The following is a 26,045-nucleotide window of genomic DNA, read 5'->3' as shown; positions in this document are numbered from 1 at the left end:
AGCAAATATACACAGCATGCATTATGCGCTGGTGTGTGACGTGTACATGGCCTACACCTAACCTATGACATGCATATTTAATTAGCAATATTAAATGTAGAACACACTCACCAGCATGGGTCTGCTGTCTTGCTGTCACACCAGAGGGACCTACAAGGATATGAGACAGTTTGTCAGTGGCAACAACTGTGGCATTGCTACTGTGTGTTTGCAATGTTACAGTAGTATAATGGTTGACAGTCACAGGCCTGCAGATTATATTCCTAATTATTATTATTGCACAACACTAGGCACCACATATTGTAACTACACAGTACACATCTCACATAAGCATGATCTACCAATAGAGGTAACAGTAGTGTACAGCTATGCCATGTTACCTGCACGCTCCATGTCAACTTGCTGGGTGGCTCCGGCCTCCATGATGATGCATGTTAGTTGTTGTTGTTGTTGTTGGCCAGGATCCACCTGGCTTAGGAGCAGCTCCTCCACTCTGATGAGGGGGGGATGGATGGCTACCCCACCACCTGTGGCAAGCTGTTGTCTATGGATATCAGGTGCACACTGCCGGAAATGTCTAATTAAATCACTGCAGTGATGGTGTACCTGCTCATATGTCCGGTTATGCATGCCTATGTCATTTACCCTACAGACAAGATCTTGCCACAGTGCAGTCCGCTCATGCTGGTCCTGGCTGGTTCTTGAGAACAGCATGGCGTAGTGCTGAACCATTGCGGCTGTAATCACTTCCTCCTCTGCTGGTCTATATGAGGGATTACGATGGTGGGCCATGACCCTGGAAGACAATGAAACAATATGTGTAAGCAAGTCAAGTGGCACACTTAACATTCTAAAGTACAGATATCAATTAACTGCCATATATAGCAACCTATTGGCTGTCAAAGGATACACGCTTTCAATACCACATATCAGTGTTAAACTCAAAACTGCCTGACAGTGCCTGGCACACTCTATATATCAAACCATGTTTTGCACAGCAACAAAGATAAACCAGTATGTAAGACTATGCAACAGTACATGGCACACTGTATGCGACATAATGCACCACCTAGCCACAGGGGGTATATATCAAGCTAATGCATAATGTAACATGTAATCCATTGCAATGATTGTAAATTCCAGTTACAGTATTACCAGTATACCACACTAGTCATTGATGGCAAACCCCTGCCTAACATATGTGCTCATTCGTTAATATAGGTGGCATACTGCTGTACTAGACTATACATGCTGCTAGATATGCACCTATATCCTGTAACACACATATGACCGAGGCCATGGTGCAGGCATACACACACACACACACACACACACACACACACACACACACACACATATATCAGACATACATACCAGACACAAAGGTATGGAAACCCACATGACCTTTACCTGTGTACCATACAGTACTGTGTGCCAGTAGTTTCAAGACCTTATCCCTGAGGTATGTCATCTGTGAGGACTACGGGGAACAAACAAAACAGTGGTACTAAGACATGTGGACATACACCATACTGTGCTCTTTAGGCATACAGCTTCAGGTAGTACTACAGTTCATTCAGGGGTTGGATTCACCATCAGTAACACTCAATAAGCATACATGTACTACTGTAGCCTACAATGGGACACCCCAGTCGACACAAAAAGACTACATCAGACCATCTGGCATACTGCTTTTTCTGCCTAGCAATAGCATACACATCTTTTGCTGGGATCACAGCTAGGACACATAATACCATGACAGAAACAGTTTCCCACTTAGCTATCACACATATACAGAACTCTGACACATTCACCAACACATTCACCATCACACTCAGTCAACCTCACATAGCAATTATTGCAACAAGTACATGTGGGTGTGTATCGGTTCATAGGTAGGTTATAGGCTATTGGCCCTAGGATCTATAGATTTCTAGCCATATGCTACCCTGGCCTTTTACTCACAGGTAATTTAATTTCACGTGACCCTGTCAAGCAGAGCCACAGAGGTGATTCCCGGGGTGTATTTCCTATCTCCCATACAATCATCAGGATTACATATGATGACTGCTAATTAGGAGCTTTGTTTGCTATTGATAGGTGGTTTGTTCCAGAGTATGGGATGTCTCTGAAATAGGGATCTATCCCTCCAACATGTGCTGTTTATTGAGGTGACAAGGTTTAGGTCCCTAGAGCGTGTAGCTCATGGGGATTGTGCTCTATTTACGTGGAGCATGTCCAACAGCTCTGGGTTTCACATAGCTTTGCATGTTAGGCAGAGGTCACCTCTGGGTAGACGGTATGCAACACAGTCTAGCTGTGGTTTTGTGAGACGGTCTGCATAGGGCATCTGTTTGAGGCCTGTATTACTCTTTGTGAGGTATGTCTGTGTCCTTTCCAGTTGCTGTAGATGTCTTGTGAGGTGCATACCACATGGGGCATTGCACTCTATAATGGGTTTTATGTGTGTGGAGTAGAGGGGAACACTGACCTATATTTCCCTGGATGACACACCTTTTGTGATGACGTGTGCTACGTAGACAGATTACATGACTAGTGTGGCACTGTGACTATCAAAGGGGAGACTACTATCCACCTGTGTCCCATGGTCTCTTATCACACCTTCTGTGTTAAGTAGACTACCACCTATGTGGTAGTTAATGGGTACTGAGTATTTGCAAGGAGGGATGCCAATGTAGTGTCAAAATTGAGCTTGAGTCCATGGCTTTGTCAGCAGGCATCTGTTGCAGTAAATATGACCCTGTCTCTCTCTCTCTTTCTCTCTCTCTGTCTCTCTTGCTATATATATATATATATATATATATATATATATATATATATATATATATATACATACACACATACATATAAACATCCATTGGTGTACATATAGATATACATATAGGCACATGTACAGTCCACCTTTCATGGTGGGAATATCAAGTATGGGAAGGTTGTGAGGTATACAGTTATGTCATAATATTGCACAGTGTTGTGCGGAATGCATTGAAGGTGTTCTCAGCCCATGTAGCTTTAGCAGGCCTCACTGGCTGCAACACTGCAAACCTGACAAATCATACCCACATCGTTTAACCATCACATGGCACATACCTGCACTGTATGCTGTCTCGTTTGCCACACACTACAACCTACATAGAAATATGCACATAACAACCTTCAACAACATATATATATATATCCAACTTTCACAAACAGTTGCAGTATGTCCCTTGCTCTATGCACATGTACAGATGCTAATATATCTGACACAGACAGATCTCTCCGTATGTGTGTGCCATGCACACACAAGGACCACACTGTTGTAAGTCCATGTACCTCACGGTTGACTTGTTGGGCCTTGCTGCAACATGAACAGGTGTCACATGTGAGCACACAGTAATATTAGAGGGTGTATATATAGCTGCAAATGCTAAATTAGCATACTAGCCTGGTACAGCTGTTGCCATTGCTAAGCTACACGTTAATATGACTATCATGCATTTGTTACTCTGTCACATCCATGTTTACATAACTGTATGCACTACTCCCCCAAACAGACATTGTACACACTACTGTACAGAACACAGATAACATGGATCAGATGCTTGACATTTAATGCTGAACTACATATGTCACAGTCATATCCCACTGCACACAGCTACACACTGATTCGTCCATGGCAGTAGTTATGCTGGGCATCTGTGCATAGATACGTACTGCTGCCACATATGGATGATTCAAACTATGTAGAGTACTCTTCAAAAACATCTACTACATGCCAGTAAATACATATCTGTTACATACATTTCCTTTGTATGTGTTTGTAGTAGTCAGTTCCGTGTGTTTTGTACACTTTGTTTTGTTTATATCAAATTTCTTTTTCAAAATATTTTTTTTCAATATATTATATTTTTCAATATATTATTTTTTTTCAATATATATATATTTTTTCAATAAATTTTCTTTTTTTCAATATATATTTTTTCAATATATTTTCTCTTTTTCAATATATTTTTTCATGATATTTTTTTCAATATATTTTTTTTCCAATATATTTTCTTTTATATCTTTTTTGTTTCCTGTTGTTGTGGTCTGTGTCTCTCTGTGTCTCTCTGTGTCGCTCTGTAATGCTCTCTCTCTCTCTCTCTCTCTCTCTCTCTCTCCGTACCTGAAATGAAATGATTGTGTGTGTGGACAGCTAGTACAGCCTGCTTTTATAGGTATCTGCACATGTGCATGTGATGGCCTCTGTACCAATTGTTGGCCACCATTTGGCAATTGCATGCAGCCTGCTGTGTGGTTCTTGCAGTACACTGTCATAGCAACCAAATGCTATAAATTGCTAGGTCAGGTAGGCGTAGCCCTTACAGCTTTCCAAAGTGGGGACCATGTTTGTTTGCTGTGGACACCGTTGTGTAAGTCAGAAGGTTGGTTTACTTCTTGTATCTGATGCTAGGGGTGTAGTCAGTGATTTGAATGTTGTACTCAGACCTGAATGTTGCCACTTCCAGTACATAGTTGTCAGTGTAGAATTGTACTCACCCCTACAAATGCTAACACAAGATACATAGGAGTATGTAGTTTCTTTTCTACTTATGCAATTAGCTGCCATACATACGCAGTTATTGAGATGTTTTCATTTGGCACATGAACTGTTTGTGAACTGCTATACTGTGGATATTAATGTACTCAACTCTGCACAGTTTGTGTTTTTTTTTGTTGACATTAGCACAGGATGCTCATGAAAACTAGACAATTCCAGTACTGAGTATGCCTACCTACATCCTTGCTGGACCTTGAACACACAGGTATTTTATACATTTGGGTGGGGATTCTCCTGCTATGATACTGTGTGGGGGTTGTAAAGTGCTGCTGTAACATTATTTACTGCTAAAATGACTGGTTCTGTTATCACAGTCATGTAATGCAATTCCACAACAACTGCTGGTAAAGTTCCACAGAACAGGTTTTGTGTTATGGCATTCCTATCTTACCTTTACATTCACTCATTCTGATGCATGATATATATATTTCAGCAACAGCCTGCTGTATATCTACTGTGGCTTAGTGGTACTTCATGCAGTCTAGTGTGTCCAAGGTCCGGGGTTCGAGACTGACATTGGTGTTTTATTTTGCTGCTGAGCAGAACAAGGCCCCTCACATGCAGGGTGACTAAGGCACTTTTAAGCAGTTGTAAGCAGATTTACGCAGGTTTGAGTGACACTTAGCAATACTTAGCTAAGCGCACACAAGTGCACACTCGCGCAAACCTGCTAACTACTGCTTAAAAGTGCTTACTCCCGCTAATCCCCGCGCTCATTTCTTTTAAAGAAAAGAAAATGGGGAGATAGTAAAGTGGGGAAAAAGGGGCACAAAGAGGGAAAGACAGTAGGGAAAACAGCTCGGGATGTGCAGGATGAGTGTAGGGAAGGTCCATAGCTGCCCATTTCTTTAACAGCAACAGCTGTGCATATACTAGTAATTTGGAGGGAAATTTGAAACCTTCCACCCCTGAGAGAGGGGTGAGGACAATAAAGTATGTTGTACTGCCAATTAAATTTCAGTTTATGTGTCCAGCGGACATGTGTGCAAAATGGGCAGCTATGCATGGGGCGTAATTTTTTGAGGGAGCAGATTGCCCATTTTTTTTTTCAGATGAGAGTGGAATGTGGGGTAGGGGAAGTAGGTATATTTTGGGAGGTAGGTTGGGGAAGTAAACAGACAAGACAAACAAGTCACATACAGGGGCAGAATATGACACATGGGGTGGGTGAACACCATTGACGGGGAAGGATGTTTGGAAATCGCAAGCCCATGAGCCCACAGATGGCAACAGTGGAACTGAGATCCCCACCCATGGGCAGTCACCACTGCACCTTCACAGCCCGGAGGGTGGCTGTGCTGGGGTCTGTGTAGGAGGGACAGGATCACCCGTGAGTCACGCCACTCTTGCCTCGAGCTGGTGTAGAGAATCAGCGACTGAACACTCAATCTCCCTACACACCACAGCCCGGACCATTCGGAGGGTGATAGGTGGCCCTCCTCCGGCCAAGCTTGCATGAGGGGGACGAGCCCCATCCCCTGCAGCATGTTCACCTGATGGTGGCACAGGACCAACTAAGGAGGAGTTCCCAGGCTGGGCACCGGACCTGCTGGTGCCAGGTGCCATCGCCAGCTGAGGTGGGACAGTCGGGTCCGCTGGGACAAGCCTTCCCATACGTTCTATGTTTAGGAGGATTTAATGACAATATGGGTTAGTAATAGCCAACAGCATTCCAATTTAGTTGTAACAGCATACAGTAGTATTCCCATTAACCCAACACACCAGAGTTCCAACAGTTGAACAGCAAGCATAACACATGCATATATAGAACAACAGTGGACATTCCAACAGCATGCAGGATTGATTGGTGGCAACAGGCCACCAAGATTGTGGTATGTGAACAGGGCACATGCATCAAAGTAAATGCAGATATTTATAAACCAATAGGATGTGTCCCAACAAATGTTATGCGATTAGACATACCCACTGAGGTGTGGAATTGCATTGTTTATGCACATACAGTAGGGTGTAAAAAGATACCTCCATTAACAACTTATATATACTTATAGTTTACACTACATTCCTATTGACTGCAGTTATATATCCCCTACATGTATTATTACACTAGGCAATGTCAGTTAAATTGTGAAATGGGTTTTGCTAGTTCTTGATATACCTGACCTGTATCTGACATACAAACTATCCTGGATGCAGATGTTACTGCTACATATTTAGATATTTCATTTATATTTATATATCTACATACCTGGATGTGTTCAGGTGACATTATCAGGTATATGTTAACAGCCCCCTACATTTCTAGCAGCACACTGGCATTTCTGGGGAACACAATAACAAGCTACTCATGTGCCAGATTAACCTGTACATGCCGGCCATGAACTGACAGTTGAGGACTGTATATATGCTTAACAGCTACTGGCACTCCCTTCATCCACTTTATATGGGCCAACCCATGTGTGGGTTGACTGCGCTTAATACAACAGTACTATTTCTATAATGCAAGGGTACAACAGCATATCGAAGAAAGTGGCACAGACACACTCCAGAAATTATACCTTTATTAATTACATTACACACTTTTCTAGTGGCTCTCTCATTTATTTGATATATCAATGCATGCAGAGGTCTTTTATTCAAGACATATTATACATTTATTAATGGGTTACAACACCTTTTCACCCTGTCTCACTTATTTTATATAACAGTACATGCAGAGAAGTTATTCAACACTTATTATACCTTTATTAATGGGTTACAACACTCTTTTTCAGGCTCTCTCACTTCTTTTATATGACAACACATGCAGAATAATTACTAACCTGCCTGGTGGCACAGCCTTAGTAGCCTATCTGCATAGGCTTGCTGATTCGCAGCATGGACACCTGCAGCTGTGAAGTAAATGAAGGGATATTGAGACATACCTATCCAGTTTTCGTTTTTGGTTCATAATATAGACTACAATAGCAATTTTTACATACATCATTCCATGGCTACATACTCAGTAGTGGGGCATTTTCCATTTCATGGGCCTCCTGTATCCACTGGTTCAGTCGGTCCTCCTTGCGTCTCTTCAGGTCTGAGTAGTGGTGTCTGACCTGCTCACCAGTCCGAGGGACGTCTGTGGCACTGGTGAGATCATGTGCTAGACGGTTCTAGGCTTCTGCTTTCTACTCAGTGTCCTGAAACTGGCCCTGCAGGAGTCGTGCATCATGATGATGGACGAGGAGCCAAACCATTACTTTTGACTCCTCAATGTCCCACCGTTGCGCTCGAAAATGATAGCCCTCTCCAACACCAGCCATACTGTCTGCAGATGGGAGCTACAACCAGTTATGGCAATTATTCCAGCCTATGGAGCTTAAATATGCCTCATTTCCCATACTTACTTGTGATTGGCCAGTTTTGAAAAATCTCAGCTAAAAGCAAACCTGCTTAGCAATGGGTAAACTTCCATTGATATATATGAGTGTGTTGGAAATGCATTCATATGTAAAGGTGTCATGGCTTAGTGGTTTAGTACTGTGATTATGGTGCACAGTATCCCGGGTTCGAGGCCTGTCATTGCTTTTTATTTTACTACTGGCCTGACTGGCTAGGAGGTGTGGCTGTGTTTAGCTGACTTTGCTCAACATTGCCCAACGTTACTTGACGTTGCTCTACGTTGCTCTACATTGCCCAACGTTGCCCGACATTGCCCAATGTTGCGCTAGTTAGCGCAGAGCACAACTCCGCGCAAACATGTTTTGTTTGCGCTAGTTGGCATGATGCACAGCTCCACACAAAGCCATTGCGCTAGTTAAAGCAGTGCTAAGCTATGAGCAATTATACTTAACTGTGTTTAATACTAGTAAACTTTGCTTAGCATTGCTTTACATTGCTTAAGATACGTTACTTATGCATTTATCAGTATGCATGACCATTCCACCTTCTTATATATATATAAAATATCGTTCACTACCACATAGGCCATTTCAATGCATTTTACTAAAATCTAAAGGGTAACTGTCAGGAATTCTTTTTATGCACACATTTCCTACAGAAAATAGGAAGGGGAGTAGCGAGACTCGAACCGGGAATGCCTCCTCTTTGTGCGAGGGCTCTACCACTACGCTATTCCTATTTGGCTCAATTTGCATATAAGTAGTTTGTTATCCTCTTCGATGTCTACACTGCTAACTGTAGCTAAGCAATGGGCAAACCCACACATACACGCGCAAATATGGGCAACTATATCAGGAATAATAAAAAAAAAGGAAAGCTTTACATTTTAAACTTGTACAGGGATTTAGAATGTGGAGGAGTGTAGTGTTGGGTATGTAGACATTTGAGCAGACTTGCTCATTTCAGTTGACATTTGCAGTTTAGGCACTTGCAGGGGCATGGATATTTGGACTGCTCGGCAGTCTGACATGCCCCCTGCATTTGTGCACGCTCCGTGTTAGCCTTAGAGTTGAGTCAGCGCGCCCTCATGAATACGCATGACGCACTGACATCATACTCTTAGACTGTAGTTTTCAAGTAAGACTTAGTCTTACACGGAGGATTAGTGAATCCCGGTCAACATGTATTAACTCAGTTTAAATAAGAGCAAATCACATCATGTGACTACATGTGACATGAGTGCCATTTAAAACAACAGTCACCTATAACATGTAAAAACACTTTATATATAAATATATATATATATATATATATATATATATATATATATATATATATATATATATATATATATATATATATATATAGATAGATATATATATATCACACAAACATCAAAGTTTACTTAGTTGCAACTTAACCAGCACATGTTTAATGGTGACAGCAGTGTTGATGCCAGGTTTAATATCAGCTCCTAGTCTCAATATCCAGCTATATTCCTTATTCTCTAGTAAATTATTTATATCAACTCCCTAATGTCTTTATCCACCATTTCTAAAACCCTAAACTTAAAATTGTGTTCAGTGTTTGTACACATAATATGTCTACATAATGCATTCCTATCATTCACTCTTCTGGTATCTGATTTGTGTTCTATAATAAGTTCTTTAAGTTTCCTTGTGGTCTTGCCACATAAAAAGATGGGCATTGACCACAGGTTGCTAGGTAGACCTCATTCAAACTATTACAGTTTGCTGTCACTTTGAATATATACTTTTTGCCTGTCAGGGGGTTGTACAAAAAAGTCATTATCCTTCCCAAAAATATCATTACAACAGGTGCATCCCATACAACTAAAAGTACCTATTCTCATTTCTTGACATCTTTTGAATAGGGGTTGGAAATCCTTATAACATAATTTACTTTTTAAATTTCTCATAAGAAAAAAAATGGTCTCTCATCTAGAACGTTTTTAAGTTCCGGTGAAGCCATCAGAATTATCTAGTTTTTTCTCTATGACCTTTTTAACTGCTTGTGTCCTCACATTATAAGTTGTAAGAAATCTGACCTTGTCCATATCAAGGACAGGTCTTCTAGGTGGACTTGTCTGATGATTAATACTAAAGATTGGCCTCAACGATGTAGCCCTAATACCTTTTACTTCTTCACTAATCCGCATAATTTGTCCATCATACCCACTATCCAAAAAATCTAATTTCATATTTTCCAGCTGTTCAAGAAATACATGAACCTCTGTATTTAACCTAGTATCTCTACTAAATTGTGCCCTCATTATTCCATTGAATACATGAGGAGTATGCGTACTTTGTCTATGTACCTCCTGGCATGTATTTTCTTTTTAGAGGTTTATAGGTTAGTATTAGACTAACTGCTCTTGTGAGCCATTTTAAGCCTAGCCAAGTATCCCTTGTGAGACTCAAACCCTGCACCTTGCATTTGTAAGGCAAATACCTTAACCACTAGGCCACTCTCCTACCCCCCTAATATTATATGTATGCTGGTCTCTATGTTACCTTCTTTTACCACTATACATACATCTAGGAATACAATATTGCTCCTGGAAGATTCTGCTTTAAATCTTAAAAAAATAGTTGTATCATTTAGATAGTCCACATAACTAATTAATTCTTCACTTGTACCTTTCCAAATAATAAAATAATAATTCACACAATGCTGATACAAGCAGACTTTTTTAGTTAAAAACATGCATATCACTATATATATATATATATATATATATATATATATATATATATATATATATATATATATATATATATATATATATATATATATATATATTTACTCTCCCACTGATGAAGTACAAGGCTGGCATAAGTATTTGTGACAGATGTACCCATCGCCACCCCTGTCAGTAGTAAATAGGGTTCACTGTTAAACAAAAATGCATTCTTAGCTAAAATCAAATCAAGAAGCAAACATATATTTTCTATACCTCTAGGGGACATGACCTGCTTACTATTTAAAAAGTCCCTTATAGCATTGATACCATATTCATTAGGAATCACAGTAAAGAGAGACATTATATCCAAAGTTACAAACAGGTATTTACCCTCTATTAGAGCTACACAATCTATAGTGTTAAACCATACCCGTAATCTTTTAATAAAATCTGTAGTATCTTTAAGTACACATGGGCAGTCTACCAAATAATGGCCCGATTTTTTCTGCAGATATATTGAAATAGGTTCTGTCACCCACCCTTTGCCAGATACTATTGGCCTTATAGGTGGATTGGTGAGCGACTTATGTACCTTTGGTAAGCCATAAAACTGTGGTATTTTAGGACAAGGCATGGTAAAGTAATTAAACAGGTCTATATCTATATCACCACTAAGTTGTAAATCATAGACAGCCATATTGATATCAGCAATACATTTTTTAACATCTAAAAATGTTATCTTTTTAAAGGTATTTTTGTCCCCTAATAGCATATCTATAGAGTGAATGTAATCAGTCCTGTTCATACGTACCACGATACCCCCCTATCAGCTTGCTTAATCACTATATTCCCATCCTGTTCCAAATTTTTCAGTGCAAGATGTTCATCATATGTTAAATTATATTTCATTTTTTTGTCACTCTCAGCATATAGTTTCCTAATTTCAACTTCACAAATGTCATGGAATGCTTTAACAACAGGCATACTTATAGGTATATAGATGTTTCTATGTTTACATTATAACTGTTGCCCTGCTTGTACATCTTTAAACAAAACTTTAAGATTTACAGTTCTTGAGAAAACCTTTAAGTCTGTTAAGGCATCTACCAAGTCATTGGTAGCTGTAGGAATAAAATTTAAACCTTTCCATAACAAGGAAAGAGCAGATGCTGTTAAAACAGCATTTGATAAATTCACAGTACCATCTGTCAGCACTGTGTTAGCTTGCCCTGAACCATGGGGCTGTCGTTTTTCCATTTCAGTCCATTTGGGACTTGCCTCTGTGTGGAATTCCCCAGTGATGCACTCCTCTCCTGTATTTTCTCTGGCTGTTTCAGCTGAAAATGCCACTGAGCCGCAGTTGCTGAAAGATCCAGGATCATTTGCTGCCCTTTTTTGCTTTTATTTCTGACCATTCCCACCCCACACGCTGTGTGCTGATGCTGCCTTCTGCCGCCATGTTTGTTACCAGTTCCACAGAGCTAGGGGAAGTGTCCGACATCTCTGCAGCCAATTGCATGGCTGTATTAGTTGTAGATGGCTGCTGATTCATCACCTTAGTGTTCCTTGCTTCTGTGAACTCATCTAAATCATACAGAGAGATCCGTTTAGCATAACTTACTTTTTCAGTCTTTAAACGCTCGGTTTTCGGCCAAGAAAAAATATGGCCCTTTTGAAAGTCATTAATATCTCTCAGGAGCTTGCGTTTTTTAACAGCTTCAAGCTTGTCATCTATCTGCTGTAATCTGTCTAGCATTTTTTGCTATACCACAAGTATGTCAGGAAAACAAGCCATTTCCATTATATTATTTTCAAGACCCATAATTTCTTCTTTCAGCTCACTCTCTACTTTTAGAAAAAAGTCATTCATAAGGGTCACACAGTCCAAACCTAGCTTTAGATTTAGCTGTTGCCAGCATTTCAAGAGTTCTGGATAAACATTTGCATAGGTAGGCATTTTTAAAATTCGTAAGCCATGTGGAGAATTCCCAAGTCCAAATATACCAAAAAACTCATACGCTCAAACTCAAAGCGCTTAAATGATCCCACTTTCCTTTCCAACAGTTCTAACTGCTTACCAAAATCTTCTGTAGCTTGCATAGGCATCTCTGTGCCTGTAGAGACCCCAGATACCAGATGCATGAGTGGATTATCTTCCTTGCATAAAAGGTTTTTCACTGATATTCTCCATTATACTTTCCTTAAGGCTGGCTTTATATGCTCTCACAGTGTTCAACAATCCACAAAACTCCAATAAGGCAGACCAAGGTGACTGATGTAAAACTGGAATAAGACTCCAAAATGCTGAAGAAAAAAGTCCAATGTTAAGAAACGTCGTTATTAAAACAACAAAGCTTTTGGGTCCATGACCTTTCCTCAATGTAAATATAAAACACATGTATTAACTCAGTTTAAATAGGAGCAAATCACATCATGTGACTACAGCCAGCTCATCACATGAGTGCCATTTAAAACAACAGTCACCTATAACATGTAAAAACACTTATATATATACACACATATATATATATATATATATATATATATATATATATATATATATATATATATATATATATGTCACACAAACATCAATGTTTACTTTGTTGCAACTTACCCAGCACAGGTTTAATGGTCACAGCAGTATTGAGGCAAGTTTAATATCAGCTCCTAGTCTCAATATCCAGCTATAATTCCCATTTTTATTAACTAAACAGAACTCTTAATATGCATATATCCATACCTTAAATTTCCAACAACAATTCTACCCTCCTCTATCTCAAACTTATCCAAACTAGTTATGTTAAAAATCTCCTTTCTAAACTAAAAGCTTGCACACTAGCTGCAGACCAGCTACCTGGTGACTTTCTACAACTAGCTGCTATTTCCATTGCTTACCCTGTATCTATTCTCATTAACCATTCTATCACTGAGCAGTATGCAACACTCCTCTGGAAAATATCTCACGTCATACCCTTACATAAAGGCAGTCCCTCTACTGATGTGTCCAACTACAGACCCATAGCCATTTTGTCACCGATTGCCAAAATCTTAGAAAAACGTATACACAAACGGATCTTAGACCACTTTCTGTCAAATAATTTATTATCTAATACACAACATGGCTTTCTACTTAGGCATAGCACCAGTACAGCTTTAATTTAGCTTTACTAATACCGTAAATCAACTCCAAAACAAAAATGAACTAGTCTCTGCTGCCTTCTTAGATATGTCAAAAGCATTTGACGCTGTATCTCATCAAATACATCTCAATAAACTGGCTTTCTACCACTGCAGCTCTAAAGTCCTAAGCTGGCTTCATAGCTACCTGTCAGATAGGAAACAAGCCACTTTATGGGACAATAAGCCCCCCCCCCAGCTCCCTATATGTGTAGGAGTCCCACAATGATCTATCCTTGGCCCACTTTTATTCACAATTTTTACCAATGACCTAAATTCCTCACCAAATCCAGGCTCAATCATACAATATGATGACAATGCTTGCCTAATCTGCTCTGTCCCTTCTATCAAGGAACTCCAAGAAAAAACTCAAACAGCCCTCCACAATATTGAAAACTACTTAAAAGCCCATCAACTTATACTTAACCCCAACAAAACTAAGCTTATGGTCTTCTATAATACTTCACCAACAAACAAACAACCACCTATCTCTATTTCCTCCTCCAATGGCACAAAAATAGAACCTGTTAAATATACAAAACTTCTTGGTGACACAATTGATAGTGGACTTAAATTTGACAAACAGCTTTCACTAATAATTAAAAAGGTTCATGTCAAACTGAGCTCTTTTTATAGGGCTAAATCATATCTTACTGACTATGCCAGACTCGCAACAGCCAGAACTCATCTCTTTTCTTCCCTTTTTTACTATTCACAAATATGTACCAATCTTTACAAATCTGAACTGAATAGCCTTGGCTCTTGCTATAACAAAATAGCCAAATTAGCCATTAATCAGTCTCAAAGATCTCACCATTGCACTGCCCTTCTCCAGATGAACTGGTTAGAGCTCCCTCACCTACTTACTCTGACTCAGCTACTAACTGCCCATACAGTCTTATACAAACCTGACAACTGCCCATCTCTGTCTGACCTTGTCCAACCCTGCACTAACCTAAAATCTCTTAGGTCTGCTGATAAAGTATTGTTAAAGGTTAACAAAACCCAAAAATCTCACGGCGTCTCCTTATACTCACATATCATTGCCAAACACTGGAATTCTCTACCTCAGCATATTCTGTCCATCAAAGATACACATTCATTTAAACAGTCCCTGAAGGAACATTTCACCAACTATAGGCTTTGCTCATGTTCTCCACCAGGCTAACTAATTTAACCCCTTACTGTCTAACTTCCTTCTCTCCACTGCCCATTGTCAATATTTCTTGGCAACTGAGCCTTCTTAGCTTCATTTTGTGATATTTTTATCCTGAAAAACAAACAAACAAAAAAAAAAAATATATATATATATATATATATATATATATATATATATATATATATAAATATATTTGTTTTGTCTGTATGAATAGTATAAGCTTATTATACTACCATTATTATATGCTTTTAGATACATTGTCAACGGACTTGCATTTGAACTCCTATTGTAATTGTCATATGTACAAATGTATAATTATGTAGTCTTCCTAGGAGCTTTTCTACCTGCGTCTCATAGGTTCATAGGTAGATACTAAGCTATCAGCCCTGGGGCCTATATAAGCCTAGCCAAAAAGGTTCCCTGGTTTTCCTGTGCCCCTGTCAAGCAGTGCCGCAGAAGTGATCCCTGGGGTGAATTTTCTATTTCCCATCCAGTCGTCAAGATTTTTCTTAAAGAGGGCCAATGAGGAGCTTTGCTTGACATGAATGGGTGTTTTTTTCCAGAGTATGGGAAGTCTTTGGGACAGGAATCTATCCCTCCAGCATGTTCTGTTTATTGTGGTGACTGAAAATGGGCTTCTGACCCAGTCGGACACTATCTGATTATCAAATGTAAATAAATAAATAAATTTGCTGAATATGCATGATTCCCTACGACTTTGCAGAATATAGTCACTGAGTGCTTTCAGAAAGTATTCAGTGAAGTACTGAGTAGCAGTTAAATTGCACTGGGTGTACCCAGTGTGTTTTGGAATGTGGCAGGCATATGTGGAGTCCTCAGTTACCCTACTCTGAATAGATATTACTTGATCTTGTTTTACCATACATACCATCCTCCAGTGATGTGCTTACATCCTTCTTTGGTGTGCTGAGTTGTCTGCAACTTTCTTTTGGAATCCTACCCTATATTTTCTTAATAATATAATCTTGGTAGCTATGAGACAAAGTTTTTACTTATTTATAGTTAAAACTACTCTTTGCTCAAACTGTATTTTCTATGTTAAAACTCTTTAATTAGACTTGTTATTCATGCTGTAAAAGAACAGCACTGTATTTTCTTAATAAAATAATATCATTTTGGCAGTTAAAGGACAAAGTTTTTATTCGCATATAATTAAAATGTTATTTGGCTATTTCAACTAATATATATGTGAGTATAGAAGAAGACCAATAAAACATGTCTGGCACTTGTCCCTATGCACTTTATGTAGGCTAATCATATAATTTATAATAAAGTTAATGATGGTATGAGATGACCTAAGTGCATTTCCTCAAGCTGTGTGTTTTCAACGAGTGTTTTTTTCTGAATGTATACAGTTAAAAGCTATTTAAAATTAAGTGACATAGATTACAATTACGGCAGTATAATTTATCATCAGCATAATGCTTCATTCATTTACCCTAATAACCATAAGCTGCAGTTACTGTTAAAATCAAAGCCTACTTCAAATTTCTAGTGACAGCCAGAAAAATATATATGTGGTATTTACAATAATCACACAAGCTTGAGATAGCTCTTTCATGAAAGAAAAATGCTTTCAGAAATGTGTTTGTGTAGCTAAAATTACATATGAAGTATACTAAGCAAACTCATTTATGCCTGAACTCTTGCCTGAGATGAGGATTGGGAATTCAGTAGTCATCTTAGTTGGTTTAATATCAGAAAGGAGATTGAAATGGACTAATTTCATAAAGTTCATAGTTAGGTTGTCAACAGGCTCATGGGCAGGAAGTGAGGTAACTGACATATTAGATTGGGTATTGGCTTGTTATATAGTGCTAGGGCAAAGTGATTTTGTTGTTTTTGCCACTGGGACTAGGAGCTCACACTTTGCACCCACTCTGAGTATACATGCTGACCAAAAGGCAGGCTGTTTGTGAGACACCAGGCATTATAATTTTAGGGTACATCTGGTATTACTGTCTTGGTAAAGGGCTATTGTTTCAATACCAGCTAGCGAAATCACTTTACAGTATAGAAATAGTAGTAATACATATATAGATATAGGCATAGGTATAGATATCGATTACTATCTGTCCTCTAGTTATCTATCCATCTCTTTCTCTCTCTCTCTCTCTCTCTCTATATATATATATATATATATATATATATATATATATATATATATATACCTATATCCATCTATCTAAACACAGACACACATAGATAGATAGATAGATAGATAGATAGATAGATAGATAGATAGATAGATAGATAGATAGATGGATAGATAGATATGAAAAGGAAAGAGAGAATTCAACAGGTCTTTCACTAAATTGTTAAGAGGAGCTATGCATAAACATCATCAGTTTAGGGTGTCAGATTTAATCATGGAGGCATAGTCATTTGGGTGGACTTCTTCCACCACTTTATTGAAGTACCCTTCTAGCAAGAGATCTGGCTGTCCTCTGAGGAGCTTCAGCTATATGCTAATACTGCTATGGGAGTTTGGAATGCAAACATATTTCAAGGACAAATGGCTTGCAGTATGGTGGCCAGTTTGGGTAGGTGAGTGGAAGAAAGGTATTACCTATTTGGTGCTGATGCCCACATGAGTGGCTACCATAGTTTGTCAAAAAGAATTGTAAAATACAAAGGCAACTTGCATTTCTTAAAATGTAGCTGTAGTTCTGGTTTTGGTGAAGAGATATACTTCATGAAGTTTGATAATGGCAGTTAGTTCTCTGAAATAAATTTTAGTTTATCAGGTAAGGTAATGGCTAGATTATCATGATTTGTAATTTGATTAAGCACTTTAAATCATTGACCTGACCAACCTATTGTCATTCACACATTACTTAAACAGGAGCCATTATGACTACTGGTCGTATATGGCATATGAGGTACAAACCACACTGAAAGTAATTGTTTATGAAGAAAGGAATACACTGACTTCAAGCTGTGAAAAAAACATAATGACTCACTAACCTGGAATGAATTATGTAGCTCACAAATATGCAGTTGTTATTCATGTGGTTGATAACTTATTTGGCAAGCAAGTTTGTATGGATGCACAAATGAGCAAGTGTGCACTTGTGTAAATCACATTTGGTTGAAGATTTTTATACTGTTTAGGTATGTTGGAGTGTGCAAAAAAAAAAAAAAAAAACGTTTTTGATTGAAATGTGGTGGCTGTGAAAATGTCCAAAATCATGTTGTAGCAAGTAGTGTGAAAGTATAATAAGCCCTGGGCTGCAAAGTCTTAATTTGTCATTTTCAGCTGAGCATATTCAAAGACATTCTAATGTTCTTACTGATTATCTGTCTCAATTCCAGCTCCACAGATTAAGAAGTGATTGTTCTAGAGGGAGAGCTGAGGCTAGCAGCAGCATGGTTAGTTGGGAAGGAGTAGCGTGGTGGTTATTACCACCCTTATCTATCAGCAGGTTTTAGACTTCCCCTTGGGGGAGCACTTGTTACAGGTATTTTTGAAAGGTTTTGATGAAATAACTGTCCATTATAGGTTCATAGGTGTGTACTAGGCTAATGGCTCTGGAGCCTTTACAAGCCTAACCCATAGGATTATCCTGGCATCATGCTACCCAACCTTAGATCCTAGTGCGTCTGTCGAGTAGAGCCACTGGAGTGATCCCCAGGGTGAATTTTCTATTTCCCATCCACTCATCAAGATTTATCTTGAAGAGGGCCAGTAAGGTGCTCTGCTTGACATGTATGGGAAGTCTATTCCATAGCATGGGCAGTCTCAGGGTTATGAACCTGTCCCTCCAGCATGTCCTGTTGATTGCGGTAATAAGTTTGAGGTCTCTAGAGCATGTGGTGTGGAGGGATTGGGATTTCCTTAGATGTAGCATTTCTAACAGAGCTGGGTCAGACATGGCTTTGTAAGTCAAGCAGAGATCGCTTCTAAGTAGGCAATATGAGACAGAGAATAGTTGGGGTTTTTTGAGTCTGTCCATATAGGATAATTGTATAAGGCCTAGAATCCTCTTTGTGAAGTACTTTTGCAGCCTCTCCTGTTTTTGCAGATGTCTAGTGAGGTACATGCCAAATGGGACATTGTACTCGATGATTGGCTTAATAAGGGAAGAGTAGAGGGAGACAATGATCTCTTTCTTCCTGGATGCAAAACCCTTAGTAATGAGATGTGCCACATAGAAGGACATTCTGACCACAGTGGCAATGTGGTGTTCAAAAGAGAGGTTGCTGTTAACCTGTGTTCCTAGATCTCTTATAATGCCTTCTGTTTTCACCATCATTGTGGACTACCATTGATGTGGTAATTCAAGGGAACTGGGTTTTTTTCAAGGGGGATGATGACACATTTTTTGACATTGAGCTAATGACCATGGTTCTGACACCAGTTGGTTTCATTGAGGACTTTCTGTAGGGTATCAGCATCATTTGTGGAGTTAATAATAGCTCCCTACTTGCAATTGTCTGTAAAATTTGTCAGCCAGAGTCCCTTCATGTTGGCCTCGACTTCAGAGAAGTAGATATCAAACAAAAGAGGACCCAGGACCAAACCCTGTGGGACTCCACTCATGACTGGTCAACAGTCTGACTTGGAGTCAGCTACTTTCACACTGTGGGTTCTATCTGTGAGCCAGTTTGCAACCCACCTAGTGATATAGGGGTTGATGCCTAGCGTAGTGAGTTTTTCTATGATTCCTGAGTGGGAAATGGTATCAAAGGCCTTGGCCAGATCAAGATAGGCTGTATGAACCACCTTGCCTTCATCCACAGCTCTGGTGACTGACTCAAAGAAGTCGACCAAGTTGAACAGGCATGATCTACCCTTCACAAAACCAAACTGTGTAGGATCCAGAGTTTGGAGATTCCCTATATCCTTGTTTATTAGCTCCATGATGATGTGTTCCATAGCTTTGCATATCAGACTCGTCAGGCTAATGGGACGATAGTTCCCAGGGTCTGAAGTCGCTCCTCCCTTGTGGAGAGGGATGACTGTAGCAGTGTGCCATTTTGTAAGGACAAAGCCTGAGGTGAGGCTGTGATTGAACAGGGCACACAGGTGAAATGCCATTTCACTCTGTAGTTCATGTAGAACACAGCCAGGGATATTGTCAGGTCCCATAGAAGCTGTATTCTTGGCCTTGGACAGTGCTGTTTTAACCTGTGCAGCAGTAATACTGGGTGCCTGGCAATGTGGTCTTCTCTCTCTGTCTTCATGTACATTGGTGTTTTTGATGTCGGTGAATTGTTGGGTACCCTTAAATAGAGGGGTATATGCATCACTGAGACAGGAGTCATGATTAAGTAAGAAGACCAAAAGTAGATTAGGGTAGTAGAGGAAAACAAATAATGCTGGCTGACAATATGGATGTAGAGTTGAGTACCATAGTATGGGTAGTAGCATGGAGAAAACTAGTGATAGATGAATGTATGGCTCTGGTATTTCAGTGGGAAGGTATTATGCATGCATAGGAATGCCTTAGGGAATCAAAGAGGTGAAGGGGATAAGTATTCTTCTCATTCATATAGGATAGGTAGGGCATCAAGTTTAGCTTCAGAAGGTAAGTCAACTAAGTCATAAAGAGGCTTGGTAGATGTGTGGCTAACACCTTTCAGTCCAGTATTAGAAGGATTTTCAAGATTGTGCAATTTACTGTTGAATTCTTTTACAGGAAAGAAGAAGGTAGTCATTTCGGGTCATTCAGTTGTACTCTAGGCTGGTAGTTAAGCAGCACTGAGGCCTGGTGTGATTATTCTTAGGACTTAAGCAGCAGTAAGGGCTAATTTTCAGCAGGGTCAGAAAGGACAGTGCTGGAGTCAGTTGGTAGATATGATGGACAACATAGAAAGCATGTGGAGTTCCTTAGATTTTTGTAATACATTTAGGAGGTAATGACCTGAAAGTCATAATCAATGGTAGGCTTTTGTCAAGGATTTTAAGAGATTTTATATTGGTTAAGCAGACATTTCTAGGAATAGTTTTAATTTGTTTAGTGATTATTCTGAGATTATTTTGAAGGTTTGCTATTAATTTTAAGGCAATTGAGGCCACAAACAAAGTTTGACCACAGGGTCGATAGGGTAGCATTTTCTTTACGTTTCTTGGTGCTTGAACACTGGTAACCAATTTATTATAAAAAGATGCTATACACATGAATGAGATAATGCTGGACTTACTTAATATGCATTTGCTCCTGTTACTGAGGGATTTGGAGTAGCTTAATATTATAGATTTGATGGTATTAACAATATTTAATTGTTGAGAAAGGAAGGAAAAAAGAATAGGCTACCAAATAGACAGTCTGGTGAGTGGAAGAAGGGATATTCTCTTCAGATTAAGAAGGGAAGTCTTTCTTTTGCCTCCGTTCTTTCCTACAGGAATAAGGAGTGAGTGGAGGCTCATACTGCTCCAGGTGGGCAGTGACTGTAGAAAAGGAGCTGTGGTCTAATGCTGCTGATGTAAATATGGCATGAATTAGGTGAGCAGTCTGTTTGCTAGTCAGACTCATTGTCCCTGAACTCCTGCCATGGAGGAGAACTGGACATTTAGCACCCATCTTAGTTGGTTTAATATGAAAGGAAGTGGTAGTAGGGGAGTAGTTACAAGAAGACAGAAGTTATGTAGTTGATAAGTTCATGGACAGGAAGTGAGGCAACTTGAGTATGAAATGAGGAAGGGGGCTATTTATACAATGCTAGGGCAATGTATTTTTGATCTCTTTGACACTGAGGTTAAGAGCTCACCCTTCTTCACTCTGTTGATGGTGCATTTACATGTAGTTGTTTATTGATATCAGGGCAGAAGAAGGGGTCCATTCTTTTTATTAAGAAGAGCAGAAGAAGGGGTCCATTCTTCTGATTAAGAAGAGCAGAAAAAGGGGTCCATTCTTGTGATTAAGAAGAGCAGAAGAAGGGGTCCATTCTTCTGATTAAGAAGAGCAGAAAAAGGGGTCCATTCTTGTGATTAAGAAGAGCAGATGAAGGGGTCCATTCTTGTGATTAAGAAGAGCAGAAGAAGGGGTCCATTCTTGTGATTAAGAAGAGCAGAAAAAGGGGTCCATTCTTGTGATTAAGAAGAGCAGAAGAAGGGGTCCATTCTTGTGATTAAGAAGAGCAGAAGAAGGGGTCCATTCTTGTGATTAAGAAGAGCAGAAGAAGGGGTCCATTCTTGTGATTAAGAAGAGCAGAAGAAGGGGTCCATTCTTGTGATTAAGAAGAGCAGAAGAAGGGGTCCATTCTTCTGATTAAGAAGAGCAGAAGAAGGGGTCCATTCTTGTGATTAAGAAGAACAGAAGAAGGGGTCCATTCTTGTGATTAAGAGCAGAAGAAGGGGCCCATTCTTCTGATTAAGAAGAGCAGAAGAAGGGGTCCATTCTTCTGATTAAGAAGAGCAGAAGAAGGGGTCCATTCTTCTGATTAAGAAGAGCAGAAGAAGGGGTCCATTCTTGTGATTAAGAAGAGCAGAAGAAGGGGTCCATTCTTCTGATTAAGAAGAGCAGAAGAAGGGGTCCATTCTTGTGATTAAGAAGAGCAGAAGAAGGGGTTCATTCTTCTGATTAAGAAGAGCAGAAGAAAGGGTTCATTCTTCTGATTAAGAAGAGCAGAAGAAGGGGTCCATTCTTGTGATTAAGAAGAGCAGAAGAAGGGGTCCATTCTTCTGATTAAGAAGAGCAGAAGAAGGGGTCCATTCTTCTGATTAAGAAGAGCAGAAGAAGGGGTCCATTCTTCTGATTAAGAAGAGCAGAAGAAGGGGTCCATTCTTCTGATTAAGAAGAGCAGAAGAAGGGGTCCATTCTTGTGATTAAGAAGGGAAGGCTTTCTTTTTCCTTCCTTCCTTTCTACAGAAATACAGAGAGATTGGTCACTTAAGCTGCTCCTGGTGGGGGATGTCTGTTCTTTACTGGGAGGTTCTAATGCTGCAAGTCTTAAAATGGTATACTTTAGGTGAGCAGTCTGTCATGCTACCTAAACATATTTGTTATTGAAGGTTTTGCTTAAAAATGAATTGTTATTCCAGTTTGACATTTTGTTTGAATTATACTATTCTTGATTTTGCAATAAAGCTGGCTGCATCAGCTATGTTGTTATGTTCATTGTATCAGGCATCAAGATTGGAGACGAATAGCATTTGCTTCCTTTAGCGTAGTTTACTTCAGCATGACTGAAAATAAAAAAAAAGCAAATAAAGAAATGGGTTAAGAGAACAAAAAAAGAAATGACAGGATTATAGTTAATGAGAAACAAGTAAGCTGAGACAGAGAACATGATTTAACACGGGATTTATATTTTGAGTTCCAATTTTTTTTGGACACTCTCCACATCATGTATGATGAGAGTGACTATTATCGTCTGCAATGTTTTAACTGTATAACATTGTCTAGATGTGTAGTAATATATTACAAAATCTTGTAGCAGTTTGTTCTTTCAACTTATTTGTTGTATAGTATTTCTAATCTAATCATTATTGTATTGGATTATACTGTATTTGTATTGTACTTTATGTTCATTGGTTCATAGGTAGGTACTAGGCTATCTGCCTGAGGGCATTTATAAGCCTAGCCAGAGTGTGTCGGCTTTCGCCACCCCATTGATTAATTAACTGATGCTCTGTCAAGCAGAGCCAATGAAGTGATTCCAGGGGTGCATTTTCTGTTATCATCCACTTGTCAAGGTTTCTCTTGAAGAGTGTTAGTGAGGGGCTCTGCCTGATGTAATTTGGAATTTTGTTCCAAAGCATGGGAAGTCTCTGTGACAGGAATCTATCCCTCCAGCATGTTCTATTTATTGTTGTGGCAAGGTTTAGCTCACTAGAGTGCATGGCTCGCAGTGACTTGGATTTCTTTAGGTGGAGCATGTCCATCAATTCTGAGTTGGACATGGCTTTGTATGTCAGGCAGAGATCACCTCTGAGTAACTGATATGCCACTGTGTGCAGCCAGAGTTTTTTCAGTCGGGCTGCATAGGACATATGTTTGAGACCAGTAATCCTCTTGGTGAGGTACTTTTGTGGTCTTTCCAGCTGTTGGAAGTGTCTTGTGAGGTACATCCCAAATGGGGCATTGTACTCTATGATGGGTCTAATGAGTGATGAGTAGAGGGGCACTATAACCTCTTTATTTCTAGATGCGAACCTTTAGTAATTAGATGGGCCACATAGAAGGATTTCCTAACTACTTTGGCATTATGACTGTCAAAGGAGAGATTACTATCTACCTGGGTCCCCAGATCTCTTATTACCTCTTCTCTATTAAGGGGGCTGCCACCTATGTGGTAATTCGTAGGTGTTTTGTTTTTTTCCAAATGGGATGACTATGCATTATTTGATATTTAGCTTGAGGCCATGAGTTTGACACCAGGTGTCCGTCTCAGTAAGGCCCTTTTGGAGGATGTCCGTGTCTGCTGGAGAGTAATTTATGGCTCCCAGTTTGCAGTTATTGGCGAACTTGGTTAGCCATAGTCCTCCTGTGTTTGCCTGTACTTCTGAGAAGTATATGCCGAACAGTAGGGGTCCCAGGACCGAGCCTTGCAGGACACCTCTTGTGACTGGTTTAGAGTCTAACCTGGAGCCCGCTCTTCTTACTGTGTGAGTTCTGTCTGTAAGCCCATTGGCAACCCATCTCGTGACGTAGGGGTTTATGTTCAGGTTGGTGAGTTTTTCTGTAATACCTGAGTGGGGAATGGTGTAGAAAGCCTTGGCGAGGTCAAGGTAGGCTGTGTGAACCACCTTTCCCTCATCTATAGCCTTGGTGACTGTCTCAAAGAAGTCAACCAGGTTTAGTTGGCATGATCTGCCTTTAGCAAAGCCGAACTGGGTCGGGTCAAGTGTTTGGAGGTTCCCAATGTCTTTGTTAATGAGTTCCATGATGATACGCTCCATATCCTTGCAGACCAGGCTAGTCAGCCTTATGGGGCAATAGTTACCAGGGTCAGTTGTGGTCCCTCCTTTGTGGAGAGGAAGAACCGTTTCTGTGCACCATTCTATGGACACGTAGCCTTTGGAGAGGCTGAGGTTGAACAGTGTGTTTAGGAGGAGGGTTAGTTCATTCTGTAGTCCATGCAAGACACAGCCTGGTACACCATCTGGTCCCATTGATGCTGTGTTTTTGGCTTTTGAAAGGGCTGTTCTCACCTGCACATCTGTGATTTTTGGGACACTACACTTTTCCGGTATTGTTGTGGGCCCTTTTGGAGGTGAGAGGGGGGTGAAATTTGCACTGAATCTATCTGCCAGGATGTTGGCAGTATCAGTAAGTTCAGTATATTTTGTGCTATTTTGAACTAGTTCAGTGCATATCTGTGAGTTGCCACTTAGATTCTTAACATAGCTAAAGAAGGCTTTGTGGTTATCTTTTGAATCCTTGGCACATGTGACTGGTTTCAACTGGTATGCAACTGTCTGCAGCAGGACATCAGTCTATGCCTTTCAGGGTATCCCTGTTTATGAAACACTCTGTGTATGTGTGTGTCTCCCTTTGTCATCCTTTGTATCACTGTCTCTCTCTTCCCCATGTCTATGTGTGTGAATGTATGCTTGCAATATTGGTATATGTTGTCCATATATATGTCTGTGTATCACATGCAACAGATGCAGGTATGTCACATATAGACCACCTACAGCTAGCTGAGGGTAATCCTGTCTGATGGGTGTGGGTAGAGACAGTTAAGGTGTACATAGTTGTCTGTATGCAAAGACATCTATGCACAATACAGTGATATAGTCTGATGTGGGTTCCGACATGGGCTATAATTCTCTAAGTGTAGGAGCATGCCCAGTATGACCTTCTATAGTAAGATTGGGACTCCATTCCAGAGTTAATTGTACTCCCATCTGGGATTTTGTGTAGTACAGCCATACCTCTCAACGTGTTAGTGCAAGGAGTCTGAAGATAGCCTGCCAAAATGGGGGGGACAATGGCCAAAACATAGGGAGATACTGTAAATATTGTTCATATTAATGTGGGAAGTTGCTAGTGTAACAGGGTTTGTTTTAGCAAACATTGTCTGACATTTATGAGGTATGACACTGAAATATATTGTGTCATTACTAACTGACAGAAATCCTCAGG

The sequence above is a fragment of the Protopterus annectens genome, chromosome 3.part0 (genome assembly GCF_019279795.1).
Source record: "Protopterus annectens isolate FY-2018-M chromosome 3.part0, PAN1.0, whole genome shotgun sequence".
NCBI lineage: Eukaryota > Metazoa > Chordata > Ceratodontiformes > Protopteridae > Protopterus > Protopterus annectens.
This window is presented reverse-complemented; position numbering follows the sequence as displayed.